The sequence below is a fragment of the Rhinolophus hipposideros genome (assembly GCF_964194185.1).
Source record: "Rhinolophus hipposideros genome assembly, chromosome: 6".
Classification (NCBI taxonomy): domain Eukaryota; kingdom Metazoa; phylum Chordata; class Mammalia; order Chiroptera; family Rhinolophidae; genus Rhinolophus; species Rhinolophus hipposideros.
Genome location: NC_138052.1, coordinates 45,059,863 through 45,077,480, shown reverse-complemented (window position 1 = coordinate 45,077,480; position 17,618 = coordinate 45,059,863). Strand labels below are relative to the sequence as shown.

The 17,618-nt window shown below is 36.9% G+C and overlaps 1 protein-coding gene across 4 annotated transcripts in view; it reads right to left on the bottom strand.

The window, feature by feature from the left end:
- Positions 1-17,618, bottom strand: part of B3GALT1 (beta-1,3-galactosyltransferase 1) — a 531,946-nt gene that overhangs the window by 148,887 nt on the left and 365,441 nt on the right. The window lies entirely within an intron of this gene.

Below are 17,618 nucleotides of genomic sequence, written 5' to 3'. Positions count from 1 at the left end.
TTTAGACATAGGATAATGTTTTCCATGCATAAGTTTCAATAGTGTAGCTGTTTTGATAATTATATCACTGGGCAAATCAAAGCAGAAGTACGATTCACTTTACTCAAGAGCAGTGGATGTTTCCTCCTATTCACTAAGAAAACTGTCACTAGGCCAGACTTCTTACACTTTCTTATCACCTTTATCACTCACTGCTCTGATAAAGAACCAAGCCTCTCATAAAAAGTAGTTGTATTTAGTGATCAACAAATTTTTCCTCTATTGGTATATAGGCACTAGGATTCTGCTATACCAGACGGCAATCGTGGAAATGAATCCTATTTCCTGTAGATTTGGTAAGCTTATGTTATGTTATGCAAATTTGATGATAAAAAGGTACCTGTAATCATTTAGTATTTACTACTGTTATAGCACATCAAGAACAAATTCACTGAATCTGTACATTTCACCTGTACATTTTCATGAAACACTATTTGATAAAATTAATAACTAAAGTAACAAAACTTATTTATGCTATTTTAAAACCATCTTAAAAGCAACACACACACACAGACTCAGACACACACACACACATACATAGAAGACAAAAAACAGAAAATGAGTAAAATCAAGTTAAATTATAGTCATAAAACCAGGGAAAATTTCAAACTCTCTCGGAGTAGGTATGCTTTGGTAATCATACTGTAATGCCCTGTTTCCCCCAAAATAAGACCTAGCTGGACAATCAGCTCTATTGCATCTTTTGGAACAAAACTTAATATAAGACCCAGTTTTATTTTACTATAAGACTGGGTGTTATATAATATAATATAATGTAATGCAATATAATGTAAATTAATGTACTGTAATATAATACCAAGTCTTATATTAATTTTTGCTCCAAAAGACGCATTAGAGCTGATTGTCTGGCTAGGTCTTATTTTTGGGGAAACACGGTGGCACATTTTACTCAACCTTGACTGCTGTAACTGATGCTATTTTAAAAGTTTGTTTTGTATATTGGTAATTAATCTACTACTGGGATGATATTGCACTACTCAAATATGTTCATTATTTAGTTTATATTATCAACTGGGAGGTAGAATTCTTATTTATTTATTCTACACTTAAATTTCAATGATTGCAAAAACTAAGAATAACATTCTGAACAATATTTATTAAGAATACCTTTACTATATGCTGAAGGACATGAAGATAATTTTATAACTTTGTCACGGAGAACAAAGAACATATTTAATTGTTTCAAGAGTCATGGGGAAGAGAGGAAACTGGGGATTTATTAACTTTTTTGATTTATGAGCCCATGTGGATAAATCATATTTAAGAACTCTTAATTCACATCTGACACAATTCTTGGAAGAAAAAACTCTTTAAGTCTTGTTAGGAAATTGTTTTCCCTTCTCTGACCTCTGTGATTTGATGTATATCTTTGATTTCTATCCTCTCCCCATGTTGATTCTATAATCCAAACAAATCTACATATTCTGAATTTATGTACCTGTGCCTTCACTAGCCTGCATTTTCTGTTGAAAAGACCTCCTCACAACTGGAAAATCTCAGTTAAAAACTGTAATAGACTATACAAAAAAGAGGAAGTACAATTATTACCTAACATGTCAAAATGATCTCACTAATGATCCAAGAAATGGATATGAAAGCATAAATAAAATATCATTTTTACCTATTAAATTTCAGAGACAGATGGGTAGATTTCCCTTTGCTGGTGAGGTTGAGGTGAATCTGGAGTGTTCTTATGTGGCTAGAGAAAGGATTATTTTGCCTCTGCGAAGTAAGTTGGAATAATATAATAAGAGTTGTAAAAAATGCTCAGAAGTATAGATTTGATAATCCAACTTTTGTACATTTTTTCCCAAGGAAATAAACCAAAGGAGGAGAAAAATTATTTTACCTATGAAGATGTCCACTTCCAATATAATTTTTGATATGGAAAGAAATTTAAATATCAAAAATAGTGGAAATATTAATTAAATTATGGTAGAGCTACCTGACAGAATATTATGTTGCAAACAAAAAAATGATAATTATGAGAACAAGTTAGGCAACAAAGGAAAATACTTTTGACAAGTAAGTTAAAAAGTTAAAAAAACATGAATACAATATGATTATCACTATATAAAATACATGTGAAAACATGCTTGAAAGGTGTATAACATAGATAATAGTTTGATAAAATTATGTGTTTTCAATATATTTTCCAAACACTATAATATTTTCATGCCATTTCATGATAACAATAAATTATAACAATTTGAATTCATTTTTAAAATTCTAGTTCAAATAGCCTTCCTTCGAAGAAAACTTTCATAACACCTTATTTACATCCTATTTTTGGAATTTTAATAAGTTCTTGCATTATAGTTATAATTTTACTTGCAATAAGTTAGTAAGCTGTGCATTAATTTGGTCCTAGATTTTGAAAATGAACATAAGATTTTATAAATGGATCCTGGGTTTCATTAATAGCAAGTATTGTAACTAAAAGTTGGGGACACATATACTCATTTTTCTATTCTGCTCAGACGGGATAATAATTGCCATATGAAACAACTGCAAAATTCATAGGGCATCCTTCTCCAATCACTAACTGTTATCTAATATTTTCATATGAAATTTTTGCATGGAATTTTCATATTATCTAATATTTTCATATCCTTTGGTCAAAATGGTAACTAATTTCACCTCTTGGTAATTTTTTTTTATATTGACAGCAGAGAAATTATTCACTGTGATTATTTAAACAAATTTAACTTCGAATATAGTTTTCTTCTGTATCTTTGCTACTAGAAATGAGGTCACTCCAAACAGGAAGCAATCGTTTTTCCTAGAGTTTGAAACAATAAAATCTACCCCTTAACCTATGCAATCTTCATGGCTCAAAAAAATATATATGCAATAGAATCTACAATAGGATCTGGAAAAAGAACAAAAGGGAAAGGGCCTTGTTACAAGTCCGAGTTCTCCCAAGTAAGCACAGAGTAATCTAATTTGCTAGAAATTTAGTCCAACGTGGCCAGTGAGTTTTTATTCAAGTACCTTCAGATTAAAAAGAGTTACACACAATGACCCAGTGAGATTTATCCCAAGTATAAAGGCTGGTTCAATATTTGAAAATCAATTAATGTAATCCAGATCAACAACCTAAAAAAGAAAACTCACATAATCATATTAATACATGCATTTGATAAAATCCAACACTCACTTATGATAAAAACTCTCAGGAAACTAAGAGAGAAGAACATCTTCAACTTGATAAAGAATATCCAGAATATACCTACAGCTAACATCATATTTAACGGCGAGAAACTTGGAGGTTTTCACTAAGATCAGGTGCAAGGTAAGTGTGTCTCCTCTCACCATTCCTTTTCAACAATGTATTGCAAGTTCTACTTAATGCAATAAGATAAGTAGAGGAAACAAAAGGTATACGTACTTGAAAGGAAGAAATAAACTGTCTTTGTTCACAAGTGGCATGATCATCTACCGTGTTTCCCCCAAAATAAGACCAGGTCTTGTATTAAGTTTTGCTCCAAAAGACACATTAGGGCTTATGGTCAGGGGATGTCACCCTGAAAAATAATGCTGGGGCTTATTTTCTGGTTAGGTCTTATTTTTGGAGAAACACTGTATATAGAAAATCTGAAAGAACTGACAAAAATAGTCCCAGAACTAATAAGTGATAATAGCAAGGTTGCAGGATACGAAGTTAATATACAAAAATCAATTGCTTTCCTATGTGCCAACAAAAACAAGTGGAATTTGAAATTTAAAATAATACTCTTTATAATAGTATCACAAAAATTAAACACCAAGGTATAAATTTAACAAATTGTATACAAGATCAATATGAGGAAAGCTACAATACTCTGAGGAACAAAACCAAATAAAAACTAAATAAATAGAGAGATATTTCATGTTCATGGGTAGGAAGACTCAATATTGTCAAGATATAATTTCTTCCAAACTTGATCTAAATATTCAATGCAATTACAACCAAACTTCCAGCAAGTTATTCTGTGGGTATTGACAAACTGATTCTAAAGTTTATATGGAGAGACAAAAAGACCCAGAATAGCCAACACAATATTAAAGGGAAGAAAAAAAGTTGGTTGACACTATCTGATTTCAAGACTTACTATTATATAAAGTTTCATTAATCAAGACAGCTTGGTATTAGTGAAAGAGCAGACAAATAGTTCCACGAAACAGAACAGAGAATCCAGAAATAGACACATATAAATAGAGTCAACTGATTTTTGACAAAGGAACAAATGCAATACAATGGCACAAAGATAATCTTTTCAACTAGTGGTGCTGAACAACTGGACATCCACATGGAAAAAAATGAATCTAGACACAGACCTTATACCCTTTACAAAAATTAACTCAAAATGGATCACAGACCTAAATACAAAATGCAAAACTATAAAACTGCTAGACGATCACATATGAGAAAACCTAGATGACCTTAGGTATAGTGATGACTTTTTAGATGAAACACCAAAGACATGCTCCATGAAAGAAATAATTGATAAGCTGGACTTTCTGAAAATTAAAAACATCTGCTCTGCAAAAGGCACTGTCAGGAGACTGAGAAAACAAGTCACAGACTGTGAAAACATATTTGCAAAAGACATATCTTATAAAGAATGTTATCCAATATATACAAAGAAATCTTAAAACTAAGAAATAAGAACAAACATCCAGGTTTTTAAAAATGGGCCAAAGACCTAAACAGACACCTCACCAAGATGGTACACACATGGCATCTAAGTATATGAAAATATGCTCCAGGGAAATGCAAATTAAAACAATATAGTGAGATACCACTACACACCTATTAGAATTGGCAAGATTCAGAACAACATCAAATGCTGTTGAGGATGTGGAGCAACAGGAACTCTCATTAATTGCCGAAGAAAATGCAAAATGGTGCAGCCCTTTTGGAAGACAGTTGGGCAGTTTCTTACAAAACTAAACATACTTTTGTCATATGGTCCAGCAATTGCACTCCTTAGTATTTACCCAAAGGGGCTGAAAAGTTGTATCCATACAAAAACCTGCGCATGTATGCTTTTAAAAATTTTATTCATACTTGCCAAAACTTGGAAGCAACATAGATATCCTTCAGTAGGTGAATGGATCAAAAAACTGTGATACATCCAGACAATGGCATTTTATTCAGCACTAAGAAGAAATGAGCTACCAAGTAGTGAAAAGACATAGAAAAACCTTAAATGCATACTCGTATTACTGAGTGAAGGAAGCCAATCCGAAAAGGCTATATGTTGTATGATTCCAACTATTTGACATTCTGGAGAAGGCAAAAGTGTGGAGACAGTAAACAGCTCAGTGGTTGGCAGGGGTTGGGGTAGGGGAAGGGATGAATAGACAAAGCACAGTGGATTTTCAGGACAGAGAAACCACTCTGTGAGATACTATAATAATGGATATTATACGTTTGTCCAAACCTATGTATAAAGAGTGAACCCTAATGTAAACAATGAACTCTGGATGATTACAATGAGTCAGTGTAGGTTCATTGGTTGCAGAAAATGTACCACTTTCTGTGTAGGGGGGAGGGGGATGGGGACTTAATGAGGAGGCCGAGCATGTGTGGGGGTGGAAAATACATGTTAAATCGTTATACTTTCCAGCCTCAATTTTGCTGTGAACCAAAAACAGCTCTAAAAAAATAAAGTCAGTTTTTTTCAAAAAAAAAGCAAAAGAAAACTCACAAAACTTAAGAGTAAGGAAGCATTCTTTCAAGTATGGGCCAAGCTGCCATTCAGTCTTCTCAGAGGAGGTGGTAGGTGGTGTCTAAAGCTGTTGGCTGGCTGCAGTCTGTGGAGGGCTGGTTGTTGTGAAAGGCTGAAGTGTAGTGCTATTTGCTGGCAGGTGAACCCATTAGAGTCCATGCTATTCTCATTCTTATTTCTTCATCTCCTTCCTTAATCACATGTGTTGTTCTGTACTTTGGAAACCATCTGGTTGGTGTCATAATTATTTCATTTTGCAGCATATTTAAAGGCTTTCTTTAAAATACAAATAGTAGGTCAAATCAGGGAGACAAATCTGGTTTGGTATCCTATTTCCTTGATTTCTTTCTGTTTTCCTACTGCCCCATTATTAAAAGTTTGGATTAAAAGTTGGGAGTCGATCCACAATCGAAAACCCTAAACATTCAGAAAGGAATGCTTTGTGAAAGGCTTAAAAGAAGTGAAAGCCAAAACATAAAAATACAAAAAAAAAAAAATTGAGAAAAAAATTATACAGAAGATCTAATACGTTTTATATTATATTTCCAAGGAAACATTGAAAGTTTTTGAATTTATTGTTTTTATTAACAAGATTCAGGCTACTTACTTAGAACTGGCAGTGACAAAATTTCTTACCATTTGGAAGTGGTGTTAGCAGGTTTAGGCTTAGGAAAAAATACCAAGTAATTTTACTTTGGCCCTTAAATCAGAACACCACTTAGTGCTCCATCTCCCAGGTTCTTGTCTGTCTGTAAACCCCTTCAGTGACTAAGAGGGCTTTCGTGTACCACCTTTTCTACCTGTACTGCCACTGCTCTCATTCATTCTCTTATTACAAATATTTACTGAACATCTGCTATCACCAGCCATTGCTGTAGGATTACAATGATAAACCAAACAGACTAAACTAAAGATATTAAATGCTACACGGAAAATAAAACAGAATGTGACTACGGTCTTGTTTAGACTAGATCGTTGAGAAAGGTGTCTTTGAGGAGTTGACTTGTAAGTGGAGATGTGATTGACAAGTAATTTGATACGGGAGACATCGGTGGAATAGCATTTGAAGTAGAAGCAACACAGGACTAGGATCATAAAGAGAGAATGAACCGGAGGTGTTCAAGGTAGAGAATAAAGGCAAGTATGGCTGGAGCATAGGACCTTATGGACGATGGGTGGAAGGTGAGTTTGATGACGAAGACGGGTCAGATGACACATGGTCTTGTAGGCAGCGTGAGGCATTTGGATATTATTTTAAAAGCAGTGGGAAACCCAGAGGGACTTTACCCAGAGCCACTATGCAGAATCACTACAATCTGAACTACACTTTGAAAGTCGCTGCTCTTGGAGGAGATGAGATGGAAGTAAGGAAAGCAGCTGGTAGGCCATTGCCTTAGCCCAGGTGGGAGGTGATGGCATCTTCAACTTGGGAGGCTAAACCCTGAGGAGGTGGGAATGGAGGAAATAGATTTGTTATGTGTTTTCAAGACAGGTACAGTGGGCTTTGCTGGTTGTTTTAACAGGGTTAGGGGAAAAAGAAAGAGGGGAATCAAGTGTGATTATATTAAATAGACTAAAAAAACAGTAAAAATATTCCCAACTTTCCCAAACTAATGAGAAAGAGGGAGCTGCCGTTGAAATTCCCATGAAGTGATATCTTAATTGCATTAGGTGTATGCATTTCATTGTAGGCATTAATGCTTCCTCTGCTGAGGAAGACCCACAGACAACACCTGGAGAAGTAGAGCCAAGTCTAAAAGGTAGCCAGGGTGAGCTTCTGACGGAAACTTCTCTAGCAGTTTCAATACCCATGGGGAGCTTTGGAGCACAGGTATGGAGTTTCACTGTTGAAGGGCCACAGTTTTTGTCTAAAAGTAAGGAGTTTAAAATTAGGTGTTCTCTTCGCTTGCTTCCAATTTTAAAGCTCTGTGTTTTAAAACCCCTCTGGGTCTAGTCTAGAAATCTTGAATGTTTAAGCCACACACAGTAAGCAAATTACAGTAATAAAGATACTTGAGGTGGTTTTTATTGTTTCATTCCTACACTTAAATCTGGACTTTAAAAATGTGTTTGTTTTGGTTTAGAATTTATAGCTCTTCTGAAGTGATAGCAAGTAAACTCCTTTTTACTTGAATAGTAAGTCTACTCTGCACCTGGGACAAAACTCTTTTCTTTAGAGATACATAAACACTAGCTGGGATGTTTCCCTTTCTTCTAATAAGCATTTTTTCCCCTGCAGGATCCACTCCCCTAAGTGGAAAATACATAATATCTACAGTTACACACATATACATGTAACATATATTTGCCTTTACTGGAGCATATGCTGTGGTTCATACACTGCATTGTGGTACGTGATTTAATATATGAGCTAACTTCATCCTCACAATGAGTCCTTGATACATTTATCGTATTTCACCAATGAGTTAACTGAACCTAGCATGTGGTAGAGCTGGGATTTCATGACAGTTTGGTGGGACTCCATGACCTGGGCTCGTCCCCTCCATGGTAGACGCCCCCAGCTGTTCCCAGCAGCACCCTACCATGCAGACATCACTTCTGTCCTTTATGCTATTTGAGGCGTCAGTCTTTCTAAAATTTTCCAGTTATTCATAACTCTGCCTCACTGCAATTTTCTACCAAAGCTGAGTACATCTTCCCAAACAAGTGTTACCACCATTTTAGCATACACAAAACCCCAGCGACTTTTTGAGCTCTTGGGCACCAGAAGAAAGGTTTATGCTATGCCCGTGGCCTTTGTGGAAGGTTTGTTTCTTTCCCTAGTCACCCTTCCTTCCCTCTCTTTCTCACCTTATTCAAAATTCAGCAGAAGTCCACAGGGCACAGAGCTCAGAATGTATTATCTGGTTATTAGTTTTTAATTTTTCCTTGGAAAGTCTGATGGGCTCCTGTAGACTCTGGGTTCCATCTGGGCTTGTTACCCTTTTTGCCTCTGGCACCCGCTGCCTTGGGCCAAGTCCAGCTCCTGGCAAGAATGTTGCCTTTTGTTTCTAAATGCACAGTACCTGGGACTTTGGCCTGTGGATTAGCAGCCTCCTTGGTTGGCCTGCTTTGTCTACTGTTGGGTTTTAGGGTCACAGTGGGGCATGAGGTGGTTAGGAGGAAGCAAAAAAACAAAACACACACAACAGAAAAACATTTATCCTGAGGTCCCCAGATCCCTACAGGGCTTTCTAAATCTCAGCATAAATATTTTCTTTATGTTCCTATAGTTGAGTGGAGGGGAAATATTTCAGAGCAAAATAAATACTAACAGTCACCGCCTTCTAAGGCGGTAGAGGGAAGTAGTGTATTGTTGATATTACTCTGGAAGTCCATCTACCCCCATCTCTCTCCTACTCTCCGGACCTTTACCCCTCCCTCTCTCTTTCTCCCTCTCCCTCCCTTTCTCTTGCAGACGCTGAAGGGAGAAGAAGTGAGAAATGGGGCACATCAGTGAACTTTGTGTACATAACGGGAGGGCTGCAGCTGAGCTCAGTGTCAGAGGCTGGAGGGTGTTAGCACATTCTTCAGAAAGCACTAAGATGACTCCGTTTTCTTTTGTTTTGCTCCAGAAGAAAGAGCTATGCCATGTGGGTAGGCTGACATGAGTTGGCAGAACTGGCTAAAGGGTAACTTTACGTTTCTTTTGTGATGTGCATGACTTCCATTGCATGTTTTTAGTAAAATTTTCTGTGTGCTTTATTTTTTATGTTCAGTTTTATTTGATTTGCTCTTTTGTGGCAATCTAGGAAAGGAGAAATATTATATCTAAGTGAGATAGAGTACAGAGCAGGGATACAATATGTGGGATGGTGAGAAAATTAATAAACTGAGTAAATTTAGGAGATGTGGGAGTATAAAAGTAGAGGTGACTCTGAACAACGTAAGCCATCCTCTCCACCAGAATTCCGGGCTTGACTGGGAAGAATGTGAAGCCTTCACTACACGTGATGTTTGAACCAACTGCATTTAAATCTCAATGGATGGGGTGCCTCGGCTGATATCTAAAGGCCATTTACCAACTCAACTGCTATTTTAAAACTATAATGCAGATTTCATCGATTCTTTCTGTACCTGTAGTAGAAGCAGAATAGCCACTCAGAAGATGCCTACATCCTAATCCTTGGAAGCTTTGGATATGTTGGGTTAGATGCCAAAGGAGACTTAAGGTTGCTAATCAGCTGGCCTTAAAATAAGGAGATTATCCTGGATTATCTGAGTGGTCCCAAAGTAATCAAGAGGGTCCTTAACAGTGGAAGAGGGAGTCAGAAGCAAGGGTCAGGGCAATGCTATGACAGAGGACTTCACACCATTGCTGGTTTTCAAGATGAAAAAGGGAGGCATGAGCCAAGAAATGGAGACAGTCTCTAGAAGCTGGAAAAGGCAAGGGAATGGATTCTACCCTAGAGCCTCCAGAAGGAACTCAGCCCTGTCAACATCTTGATTTTAGGCCAGTGGGACCATATTGGACTTCTAACCTATAGAAAGTTAAGATGACAAATTTGTGTTAAGCCACAAAGTTTGTTATGGCAGCCAAAGTTTATCTGCATCAGTTACCTATTGCCACATAATAAACCACCTGAAAATGTAGTGACCTACACAACAATAGTAATTTATTTTGCTTGTGAACTTGCAATTTGGCCGAGATTTAACAGGGCAGGTTGTCTCAGTTCTACACACCATCAACTTGGTGCTTCTTTCGGGAGATGGAGAGTATATTTTCAAGATAGCTCGCTCCTATAGCTAAGTAAGTATTAGCTGTTAGCTGGGAGCCTGGATGGGACCTCAGCTGAGTCTGTGAGCTTGGGAACTCATTCCCATACCACGTGTGTCTCTCCACAGGCTGTGTGGGCTTCCTCAGAGCATGGTGCAAGATGACTACAAGATCAAGCATCCCAAGAGAACAAGGGAGAAGAACAAAGCAGAAGTGCATACCATAGTCATGATTAGATTGAGAAGTAACATTTCACTTCAGTCATACTCTATTGGCCTGCTCAGGCTCAAAGGGAGGGGACAGAAATTCATCTCTAGATAGGGAGTGGTACTGCATGTGATATGGGAAATATTATAGTGGGGAGGCCATCTTTGAAAGATACAGTCTGCAACACTCAATGTGAAATCTCAGTTTTTTGTGCAGTAACTCTCAAAATTATTTCTGGAAGACCACAGCATACTTCCCATGTGTGTTTAAAAATAAGCTTTGTTTTTACCACCTGGTATAGGCAGTTTTATTTTTCTTCTCTTGTTTCCAACTCGTTTCTGAGTATAGCTGTGTCTTCTGGATGATGAAAGATTTGTTGTTATTCTCACTACACTCTCACTCCTGAGAAGCCAAGTACATATGTTAGTCTGTACAAAAGAGGAACGATAGCTTTTGGTCTCTGCTGTCAGTGTTACTGTTAAGGAATGCCCCAATGGACCCTAGTTTTTTAAGAAGCTGTTCAGTCCTTTATGCAAATAAAGTCTAGCAAGTCAAGACCTATTGAATGCTGAAGTATGCGTATTAGGTTCAGACTCACAATAACGAAATTGAGATTTAGATAGCCTTTGGAAATTTTAATTGTGCAAGGTACATGATCCCACATAGTCTTAGCTGATTTGCAGTTACAAGGATTAGGATCTCCTCTGCCTTTTTTGTCACATTATCTTTATTTTTGTCTTTTCTTGGTGGAAGACTAAGCTTGGTTAAATGACAGATAAAATAGGTAAAATGACAGATCCTAAATCCTGTGCTTTTTTTATATCAACTAAAGTAGGTGCCATATGGAGATCCCACCCTTTATAACTGCCCCTTTCTTTGGGGCTATTTCCATTTCAAACAAGGGCCTGCAAAAATGTGGCCCCCTTCGCAAATGGCTTCCACCTCCTGACTATAGGAGATGACTAACGAATGGGTCTTCTTGCCTGTAGTTAATGTGGTCCCATAGAAATGTTTGTGATGTTAATTGTGCTCTATATCTAAGCTGTCCAATATGGTAACCACTAGCCAAATGTGGCTATTAGGCATCGGAAAGGTGGCTAGTGTGTCTGAGCAATTACATTTTTCACTGAATTCCACTTAATTTAAAGGTAAATGGCCACATGTGATTAGTAACTACCATACTGGATAGTATGACTCTACGAGATGTCAAGAAAAGATACGGTGAATGTTTAAATAAATACATTTACTACAGTAAAAGATACATTGCCGTTACCTCCCCCCCCCCCGCCCTGAAAGACTCCCCTCACTTCAAACACACTGATCCCATTGTTCTTGCCACTTTCTGAAGCAGTTCTGGAAGTCCTCTTTTGTGAGTGTCTTTACTTCATCCTCCATCATGACAACGCTCCATGTGACACATCGCTTCACGGTGTGTCCTCATTTACCTAATTCACCAGATCTGGCTCCATGCTACTGGCTCTTCCCCAAAGAAGCCATGCATCTGGCTCTTCCCCAAAGTTAAAATGACCAGGAAAGGTAAACGTTTTGAATCAATTCAGGGCACTGAAGCAGCCACGACAGTGCAACTAAAGCACTCATGAAAGAGGACTTCCAGAACTGCTTCAGAAAGTGGCAAGAACGATGGGATAAGTGTGTTTTAAGTGAGGGGGAGTATTTTAAGGGGGATTAATGACAATGTGTCTTTTACTGTAATAATTTTTAAAATTTAAACATTCATAGTATTTTTTGATCATACCTCGTAATGATGGAATCCTAGAGTGATTTCCAGGTCATCAGTTTCTGAAAGCTCCCTCACAGCCAAGGAAGGCGGTTTGAAGCCATCAGAGCCCCAAGACGATTTGGGAGCATGCAAAGCTTTTATAAGCCTTTTATATATGCTTATAATTCTAGTTGTGCCACTGAATTTAAAGGCATGAGAAGTTCAACTGGACTCTGGCTTTAGCCCTGCCTAGTTTTATTTTACAAGGTTAGTCTCATTCACCAAAGACACAGCTATGCCAATTATTTTGTGGTCATGAATCTCAAGGCTGCTTTTAGTAGAAAGAGCATCCTGATTCCTCTCATAAGGCTCCCCAAATCTTGCTTTGATATTGGCAGTCTGCCTCAGGCCTGTGTCACCTTTCTTCCAATTTTTCCAACATGATGAATAGCTTAGCAGAGTCCAAAAAGGAGATTTTTCAAGGCTTAAAGCTGATACAAGCTTTTATTTTGGGTCAATAATAACTACCAATGAGTCAGATATTGAAACAATAACGCTAGGTAACAAATCACTCCCCCAAACTCAGTGGCTTACAACAGAAACAAGTACAGGTTGTCTGGGTGCAGTTGATCTGGGTGGAGTACAGATGAGTTTGCCTCCAGGCTACAGAATAGATTCAGGTCCACTCTATGCATTTTAGGACATGTTTTTATAGAGATGTTAGATGCTCAAGAGAGATAGCCTAGTCTTGCAAGCACATTTCAAGTCTTTGCTCAAATCACATCGGCTAACATCCCATTGGCCAAGGCAAGTTACATAACTGAGCCAGAATCACAGGATGAGATGTACCCTCTTCACACTCTGAGACCAGGAAGGAGGTATGGATGTAGAGCTCTACTACAGGAGAGTGAGGAATTAACAACAGTAATTTAATTTACCACACCTATATCAGGCTCTCTCTCTCTCTCTCTGTCTTTCTCTGTCTCTTTCTCTCTCTCTCTCTCAGTTTTCTAGTAGTGTAACAAAATTCTTTTGAAAAGCCCTTTTTATAGCTGGAAAGATGATGCTTTGACTTCTTTTTCACTTCCATCTTTAGGAAACTTTACATAAACCACCTTTTTGTGGCAAATATATCAGCAAGTTTCGTTATCTGGAAACCAGCTTACTAATTGGGATCTTTATAACGTATTTGATATTCTAAATGTGATGTGGTAGAAGAATTGGTCTCAATGCATCAATCTTATTAACTTTTCTATTTTTCTTAAAGCCTTTCATGTTCATTTAGTTAAAAACAAACCACCTACTTTAGCACCTGATCTCTTTAGAGCTATCCCACTTGTAGCTCTATGACATCTAATTCCAGCTTAGTCTAAATTGGCCAAAACTTTTAGAATCCAAATCTTTAAAATTAATGACATATTGTTATTTTAAAAAGTCAATTAGAGAATTAAATAGATTGATAGAATGACACTATTTGCATACATAAATATTTGTGTTTGTTTGTGTTTAGAAAAGATCAGGAAGGCTAGGTGACCTCTGGGGAGAGGTGGTGGTGTCTTGTTTTCATTTTATTTTTTCCATACCGTCATATTATTAGATGATTATTCAGTAAGAAAATATTATTTTTATGACAAAAAGTTGTTAAAAATAAAACCATATCATTATACTTCAAGTATTTTGACAGGCTGTCATAGTTGGCAGGATAGAAAGAAACCTCATATTTCTATTATTTACAAGTTTCTAATTTTGAGTTACCTTTTCAGAGGAGAGAAAAAAGGTGTGAGTGCTTTTAAGGGGTCAGGACTCTTTTAGGGTTCAGCAGATTTTATTTTGTACTGCTGTAGTTTCGATTGAGTTTTCTTTAGTCCTTGATTTCTAAACAGCTTTTACTCTACAATAATCCACCTTTGCAGCCATCTCTAAGCATTCCAGATTGCTCAACTGCCTGTAAAGGGAAGTCACTTAAAGGAAAAGTGACCAAGAGTTTCTGTTTTCTTAACAAAAATCTCTGTGGTCTCTGTAGCATCATTTTGTGTCATCTTAAAATGACTTGTAAAATGACAGATGTCATCTATTCCAACAGCAAGAGATTTTTGCTTCCCTTAAACCTTCTTGTTTTCACCTTAAAAGAATCTCAATCCTACAGTACCAACTCCCAAAAAGAAAAAGAAAAAAATTACGAAACACATAATTCCCCAAACCAGGCTACTTCTGGGTCACTTTAGCGTCTCTCCAAGTTTCATAAATCACATCCATGACAATTTAGGGAAGTCAGTCCCCCCACTCCAGCCATTTACATACTCTCTAATGGTAAGGGTGTCTAATGGTAAGAAGAGTGGTCGAGTGGTTAGAGGGCCCTTTGATTCCTGAGTTTGAAGCCTGGCTGTCTCCATTACTATATTGTATAACCTCTGGTGAGTAACTAAAACTGTAGTGAGCCTCATTTTCTCCTCTTGCAAAGTGGGGAGAAAAATGACACATACATCATCAGTTCCTGTGACAATAAAGCAAGAGGGCATATGTCACAGGAGTATTTCACATGCAGAGGATGCTTAAAACTGAAGTTTCAACAGGAGCAAATTTAGGGGCACATTTGCTTTATTAGGCTTCTTTTTTTAGATGTTTCTTATGTCATTATAGAATATATACATGATCGAATAAAGGGGGGGAGGCAAAGAATTCCTTGTTTTTGACATGAAAGTCACTTTAAAAACCAAAATTAGATGACTATAAATCATGTAACATTGTTTCAATTTTATTATAACATACTTCAGGAAATGAATTTAATTTTCTTAAATATTTCAATAGGAGACTCATTATTCACTTTCCAGGGTTCTAGCTATATTGAATTACACATCATCACATAATGTTATTGAATTGTATTTCCATATTACATACGATCCCTCTGAAATCAATATCTGGAACATTTAATTCCTGTAAATGGGAATTAAATTCCCGTAAATGGGAATTTGCTTATTAAAAATGCATAGAATGTAAAACAAACTAATGACAATTTTATCTCTATTGTGTAATACTCTCTTCTGCCCTTCAATGTATATAGGCACATTATTTTAGTTACACTCTTCCAGAGATTGAAAATAGAAGAATATTGCTTCATTGAGTAAAACATTTCTCAGAAAAAAATAATATCATGGAGAGATAATATACAATATTTGGTGGATATAGAAACAGATCTGGCTTAGGCTTAAAAAAATGAAATGTTTTCTCTTATCATGTTTGCTTTTCCACATGCTTGCTGGTGAAGGACCAAGGAAGATTTTGGGCTTTTGCCATGTTGGGGTAATAGGCTCAGAGTTCCTCAGGGAGCCACAAAGAAAGAACTTCTGATAAAGAGAGGGGTGTATCACACAGAGATTGTTACAGGCCACTACTGTGGAGTTTAGTTCAAACAGTCTCAGGTCCTAATGTTATGAATGCATCATGTTTATTCTGCAGAGGATTCCAAAGAACCTCAACCCTTTTAAAACTCAATCATAACCCAGGCTGGTAGCTGACATGCCAAATTGTAATGGGCATAATTTGAAATGGATGAGAAATTATCAAAGGTGTTAAGAGGTCCAAATGTGATGCAATAGTAAAGCACAAAAGCTCTCACAAAGGACTCAAAAGAGGCTTGATATGGTTTGCTGATCCCCGCCAAATACCATCTGTCCTCAAATTGCCTAGCTGGAAAACTTTATGCCAAATTAAAAGTGTGTCTAACTTTTAGTCAAAGAAAAAGACACCCTTGTATACTGCATGTTATTTGCAGTTATCGTAACCCACAGATTGATATTTAACTAATTAATTTTTGATCAAGACTAGCTCCTTCAGTAAAAACAAAGGAACATGAAGTCATAAAATCTTAAAGTTTTTTCAATTTAACCTCCCTTAGGGGGGAAAAATCAAGCTCATGACATAACTTATTTTTATTTTTATGAAACCTAGCATTCATTACTCTGTTGATGCACTTAGAATGGAACTTTTATGACCACCATTGGCATCTTCATAGGAAGCTGCTAATTTTCTTAATGAAAATGTTGATGGCTTTGGTTAGTATAAGCATCAGAGCCTATGGCTTCTTTGCCCACAGCCTCAGGTAGTCATTCCACCACACATAGCACCAAGGTTATTTCTGAGGAACTCCCTCCAGCTCACCATCTATGATGGCCACACCAGTCATCTTCCCATAAGCAAGGGCGAGGCAGCAGTGCTTTAGCATTTGCAACTTCCATGACCCGCCAGCCGCCAGACACTTCTGAATTTCCATTTAGCCCAGTCCTGCTATAGAATTCATTGCCCTCGTGGGACTTTCCCAAGTTGTGTGACCCTTGTTTGCTCTTCTCCCTAATGGTGAATCCCTGTCTATTTTATTTGTTTGTTTTCTGTCCTCTATAAAATAAAGACAACAATAGTGTTTGTCTCAGAAGGTTTTTGTGAATATTAAATTCATTTAAGTGCTAGGAATAATCCATGGAGCATAATCAACATTCAAGAAATTATAATTATGATGAAGAGGTGCTTGGATCTTGATTCTGAGAAAGGACAATCTGTTGAAACTTGATGTTATACTGTGTTTTGCTTCATTTAGAATCATCCTCCTGAATTCCTTTTACTACTGCAGTCACTGTAAGTTTTAAAAATTTATAATCATCTCAAAAAAGATTATATCACAATGAGCAGTTAGACAACCATGTGTGAGGTCAATTGTTTTGCATGTGATGTGTAATCAAAAAGTGTTAAGTGTCTGTTTACCAATAAAGGTTTTCACTGAAAAAAACTAACAAATATGACCTATGTGACTACAAATGCCACACTTTCTTGGAGATACCCTCTTTTGAACCCCTCTTCACTTGTACCCCTACCCCTTGATGAACCCCTGGGTATTAGGGCCATCCTGGACCCAGAATTAGTTACTGATTTAGCCTGTGGGTCACTGTCCTTTTTGATTCTCTACTGAGAATCCAACATGCTTTTTGAACCCATGTGAGTTATGACAGTAAACAAGTGTTCCATTAATTTATTCCCTCTGTTTCTCTTTGAATAAATTTTTATGAACCAAATAAATTTTAGAACCTCACCCATTGAGAATTAGATGTTAAATCTCAGAAAAATGCACATCTTTTCTCAAGTATATCAGCTCCCAAAGTTATTTCTGAAGAATATCGGGCAACAATAAAGATAATACTTTTCCTTT